Below are 6484 nucleotides of genomic sequence, written 5' to 3'. Positions count from 1 at the left end.
GGCAGACCCCTGCCCTAGGAGCAGCTGCCCACTGGTAGTTTTGTACACATTTTGTCTCATTTTGTTTTGTTTGGGCATTTGTTCTTGTTACTCTCTTGTTTGTTTGTTTGTTTTGATTTTTTTTTAAATTTTTTATTTCCTTTTTTTTTTTTTTTCCTAGGCAGGATCTGTCTACACAGCCTTGGCTGTCCTGGAACTCACTATGTAGACCTGGCTGCCTTGAACTCATAGAGGTCTGCCTGCCTTGGCTTCTGCTTGGGCTTCCTGCTGGGATTAAAAGCAAATACCACCAGGCCCAGCCCCTTTTTGGTTTTTTTTTTTTTTGTGGGAGGTTTTTGTTTTGTTGGTATGTTTCTTGTTTTGCTTTATTTTTTCTTTTTTGTTTATTTTCGTATTTTAAGAGAGAGACAAAAAAAAAAGAACGGAAAGTTGTTGGTAGGGAAGTGGGAAGGATCTTTGAGGAACTGGACAAGGAGAAAACACAGCCAGTGAAACAATTAAATGAGAGCAATTCTTTAAGAAATATGTCAGGAGGGCTGGTGAGATGGCTCAGTGGGTAAGAGCACCCGACTGCTCTTCCGAAGGTCCAGAGTTCAAATCCCAGCAACCACATGGTGGCTCACAACCATCCCGTAACGATATCTGATGCCCTCTTCTGGAGTGTCTGAAGACAGCTACAGTGTACTTACATATAATAAATAAATAAATCTTTAAAAAAAAAAAGAAATTTGAAATTCTTTAAAAAAAAAAAAAAAAAAAAAAGAAATATGTCAGGAGGCTGGGGAGATGGATCAGCGGTTAAGAGGGTCTGGTTTAATTCCCAGGATCCACATGGTGGCTCACAACTATCAGTAATTCCCGTTCAAGGAAGTCCAATCCCTCTTCTGATGTCTGTGGGCGCCAGGCACACAGATATCCAGACAGGCAAAACACTGCATACATAAGATAAAAGGGCTCGAGAGGTGGCTCAGGTATTAAGAGCACTGACCGCTCTTCCAGAGGACCTGAGTTCAATTCCCATCAACCACATGGTGGCTCACAACCATCTCTAATGGGACCTGACGCCCTCTTCTGGTGAGTGTGAAGAGAGACAGTTCTTGCCTTGAATTCCTGCCTTGGCTTCCCTCAGTGATGGACTGATTGGAATGTGTAAATTCTTTTCCTTCCAAACGGGACACAAAGTCACTGTTGATGAGAACTGAGAACATGGGATCTGATGCCCTCTTCTGCTGTGTCTGAAGCAAATGATAGTCTGGTGGGTCAAGGGAATGGTAGTGTACATATACATAAAGCAAATTATATATGTGTGAAAATATATAAAATACAATTTTTAAAAAGAGCACTCGTTGTTTTTCCAAAGGTTCTGTGCTCAATTCCCAGGACCTATGTGGCAGCTCACAACTGTCTGATACCATCTTCTGGTGTGCAGACAAAGCGCCCATTCATGTTACATATATAAATATATGGTTAGAATACATAAATCAATCTTTTTTTTAATGTCATGTGTCAGGGGACTAGAGAGGTGGCTCGCGGACTATGGTGGTTTGAAGTGAACCTGTGCTCACCCAGTAGCCAGAGAACACTTTGGGCGTCGGTCGGTGTCATGGAGTGGGGTGAGTCCCCTTGCCTGAGTCAGTTGCTCCTGACACAACAGTAGTGATGGGAGCTTGTTAATTATTCAACAGTCACCCAACAACTATTCATGACGTTGTTACTGTAGGCCAGGCTCTGGCTTTTCAGAGAGCCAGCACAAGTACTGCTTTTAAGGACCTTGCTGTCAGGGAGACAAGAATTAGAGCAGTTCTGGGTGACAGCCGGGGGCTCTGGGGACATGCAGGTGGGAGCCCTCACCCAGACGTCCAGCCTCAGCAAAGGCTTTCTTGTCTGTACTCCTGTGACTGAAACCCCTTCCGGTGATCTTCTGCTTATAAGCCGTTTTAAGTCATTTCTGAGACTTCTAGCCTGGCCTGAACGTGGTGGTTCTGGACACGGCAGTGTTTTGGTTATTTGTTTTGTTTAGGTGTGTAAATATGAATTACACACTTCAGGGCTAGAGATGTGCCTTGGTGGTTAGCAACACTGCAGGACTTCAGACACAGCTAGCATTTAAAAAAACATCTCTAGCATCTGGCCCTGGAGAGATGGCTCAGTGGTTAAAGAACATTGACTGCGCTTCCAAAGGTCCCGAGTTCAATTCCCAGGAACCACATAGTGGGTCACAACCATGTAATGGGATCCGATGTCCTCTTCTGGTGTGTCTGAAGACAGCTACAATGTACACATATACATAGAATAAATATTAAAAAACAACAAAGAGCCGGGCGTGGTGACGCACACCTTTAATCCCAGCACTCGGGAGTCAGAGACAGGTGGATTTCTGAGTTCCAGGCCAGCCTAATCTACAAAGTGAGTTCCAGGACAGCCAGGGCTAAACAGAGAAACCCTGTCTTGAAAAACAAAACAAACAAACAAACAAAAAACCCAACAAAGACCCATCAGCATCTACACAGAAAACTGTTAAAAGGCTATAGTAAAATCATTTATTGTGAAAAGAAAATCATTTGTCAATTAAAATTAAACTTAAATCAACATCAAATAACTATTGTTTGATTGGTTTTGTATGATATCAGGAAAATATTATTACTGTGACAAATTAAGAAAAGCCGGTAACCTCTGGACTGGGTCTGGCTACCCATGTGAGCTAGTTCAATGCCTGGATATCAGGATAACTCTACAACAGGACAGTGAAAGGATTTCAAGGTTGGGATGGGCCTGGAGCAAGCTTTGCTTTGCGGAGACATGGAATGACGTTTCTTGCTCCCCAACTGCTGGGTAAACTCAGACACGAGGCCCCGAGAGGGTTACACTGATAAGATACAGGTCTGGGCAGGCAGAAAAGCCTGTTCATAGATAGCATTTGTTTCTGTGGTCACTGATCAGACCAAAATGTTGCAAGGGGCTGTATGATAAAGTATGCTTTGTGTGGTCACGGCCTGCATTCTTGTCATGTTTAGACAGGGAGAGCAGAAGCCACAAGTTGAGTGTAGGGGAAATTAATTTAATTCCTTTGCCCTACAATAATCTATCTCAGCTTTCTTAACTCCACCACATAAACACACAAGCAAATAATGTAAATTGGAATTTCTACTATCGAGTCATTTGAGATGTATGTTGTGCTTTATATCTTAGTCTATTCATTTTATTTGCACAAACTTTCAGAAGTGCCAGGCAGTGGTGGCACATGCCTTTAATCCTAGCACTCGGGGGCAAAGACAGGTGGGTCTTTGTGAGTTTGAGGCCAGAATGGTCTATAGAGTGAGTTCCAGGACATCTAGAGCCACATAGAGAAGTCCTGTCTTTAAAAAACTATGAAAAAGCCAACAACAACAACAAAAACAAACAAACAAACAACTTTCAAAAATACTCCAGACGACCTGTGTTCTGTTCCTAGCACCCATAGCAGCCCTCAGTCATCTGTAATGCCAGTTCCTTAGGTTGTGACTCCCTCTTCTGGCCTCTTCAGGCACTGCAGGCAGGTGGTACACACACATATGCATATATGTATATTTATACATATACATATCTCTAGCTTTATCTCTATATACACACATACTTAAAAATAAAATCTTAGCCAGGTATGATGGCGCACGCCTTTAATCCCAGCCCTCGGGAGGCAGAGGCAGGCAGATTTCTGAGTTCGAGGCCAGCCTGGTCTACAAAGTGAGTTCCAGAACAGAACAGCCAGAGCTATATAGAGAAACCCTGTCTCTTGACAGACAGACACACATACAGGCAACGCACCCATATACTTTAAATATTTTGTTAAAAACAGAAGCTGGGGGGCTGGTGAGATGGCTCAGTGGGTAAGAGCACCCGACTGCTCTTCCGAAGGTCCAGAGTTCATATCCCAGCAACCACATGGTGGCTCACAACCATCTGTAACAAGATCTGACTCCCTCTTCTGGTGTGTCTGAAGACAGCTACAGTGTACTTACATATAATAATAAATAAATCTTAAAAAAAAAATTTCTTTAAAAAAAAAAAAAAAAAAAAAAACAGAAGCTGATAGATGTCACAAACATCACAGGGTATGTTGCCAATCTCAGCTTTGAGTTCTAAAGCCATATAATTTCCATAATAAAGTGTGACTTTATTTTTGGTCACCAAGTTTCCAAATGACTTTGCTTCGTCTTAAACAGGCATTTGTCAAAATGGTTAATTAAAAACAAAACAAAACAAAAAACACCAAAAAGCAAGAGAGTCCGTGGTGGTAGCACATGTTAATCCCAGCAGTTAGGAGGTAGAAGCAGGCAGATCTGTGTGAGTTCCAGGTCAGACAGGACTATGTAGAAAGACCATGTCACAAAAAATAAATAAATAAATAAAAATAAAATAAAATAAAAATAGGGGGAAGGGGAGAATTCAAAATTGGTAATAGGGCTGGTGAGATGGCTCAGTGGGTAAGAGCACCCGACTGCTCTTCTGAAGGTCAGGAGTTCAAATCCCAGCAACCACATGGTGGCTCACAACCATCCGTAACAAGGTCTGACTCCCTCTTCTGGAGTGTCTGAGGACAGCTACAGTGTATTTACATATAATGTATAAATAAATAAATCTTTTTTTAAAAATTGGTAATAATATTGACCATGAGCAAAACAGTAACTGATAATCCTTTTGAAAGGTGGGAAGCAACCAACATGGCTTCTTGTGCCTGTCATCCTACCATGTGGGAGATAGACAAGTATGGTGTGAGGGAGCACCATAAATTTGAGACCAGATAGAGCTACATAGCAAGACCCTGTCTCAAGCTGTGGTGGTTTGAATATGCTTGGCCCACGGGAAGGGACATTGTTAGGGGGTGTGGCCTTGTTGGAGTAGGTGTGGCCTTGTCAGAGGGAGTGTGTCACCTTTTCATGTGTGGTTTAAGGGCTCCTAGTGCTCAAGGTCCGCCCAGTGCAGAAGAATCAGTCTTCTCCTGACCACATTCAGATCAGGATGTAGAACTCTTGGCTCCTCCAGCCCCAAGTCTACCTCTATGCTGTCATGCTTCCCACCGTGTTGATACTGGAGAGAGCTTCTGAACATGTATGCCAGCCCCAATTAAATGTTTGCCTTTATGAGAGCTGCCTTGGCCAGGCGTGGTGGCACATGCTTTTAATCCCAACAATTGGGAGGCAGAGGCAGGCCGATTTCTGAGGCCAGTCTGGTCTACAGAGTGAGTTCCAGAACAGCCAGGGCTACTCAGAGAAACCCTGTCTCGAAAAGCCTAAAAAGAAAAAAAAAAGAAAAAGAAAAAGAAAAGAAAAGAAAAGAAAGGAAGAGAGGAGAGGAGAGGAGAGGAGAGGAGAGGAGAGGAGAGGAGAGGAGAGGAGAGGAGAGGAGAGGAGAGGAGAGGAGAGGAGAGAAGAGAAGAGAAGAGAAGAGAAGAGAAGAGAAGAGAAGAGAAGAGAAGAGAAGAGAAGAGAAGAGAAGAGAAGAGAAGAAAAGAGAAGAGTTGCCTTGGTCATGATGTCTCTTCACAGCAATGAAACCCTAAGCCAGAAGTTGGTACCAGAGACTGGGGTATTGCTGTGATAGGCTTGACCATGTTTTTGTTTGGAGGAATGTGGATTTTGGGACTTAAGATTTGGAAAGCAGCTGGGCATGGTGGCGCACACCTTTAATCCCAGCACTCAGGAGGCAGAGGCAGGTGGATTTCTGAGTTTGAGGCCAGCCTGGTCTACAAAGTGAGTTCCAGGACAGCCAGGGCTGCACAGAGAAACTCTGTCTCGAAAAACCAAAACCAAACCAAACCAAACCAAAAACAAAACAAACCAAGATTTGGAAAGCCCTGGAATGCTTTAAGTCTGACTGAATTGGCCATCCTAGTAGGAATATGAAAGACATTGGTGCTGAAGGTGATTTGAACTTTGTTCTCATAATGTTTCAGTGTAACTTTTCTGCTTTTTGCCCTTGTCCAAAGAGTCTGCATGAGGCTAAAGTAAAGAGATTGAAATTAATTGCATTGACACAGGAAATCTCAAAATAGCCCAGCATAGACTTTATCCCAGCATCTACAGGGTGGCTCACAACCACCCATAAGGAGATATGACACTTTCTTCTGGTGCATCTAAAGACAGCTGCAGTGTACTTATTTATAATATAAATCTTTGGGTCAGAGCAAACAGGGACTGAGTGAGGGGGGCAGGGAGCGGGGCCAAACAGAGCGAGCTGGGTTGACAGGAATGAGCAGAGGTCCTAAAATTCAATTCTCAAAAACCACATGAAGGCCCACAACCATCTGTACAGCTACAGTGTACCCATATACATAAAAATAAATAATTCTTAAAAAAAAAAAAACAAAAGAGAACCTCAAAACAAAACAAACAAACAAAGGAACTGGAAATGTGTGGTTCAAAGAGTAAAGGAATGCCAAACAGTAAGTGGAGTGAAGCTAAGTCCTATTTTCAAGGATATTAAAAGGAATTGAGGGAGTGATGACCAC

This window comes from Mus musculus, chromosome 4 (assembly GCF_000001635.26).
Source record: "Mus musculus strain C57BL/6J chromosome 4, GRCm38.p6 C57BL/6J".
NCBI lineage: Eukaryota > Metazoa > Chordata > Mammalia > Rodentia > Muridae > Mus > Mus musculus.
This window is presented reverse-complemented; position numbering follows the sequence as displayed.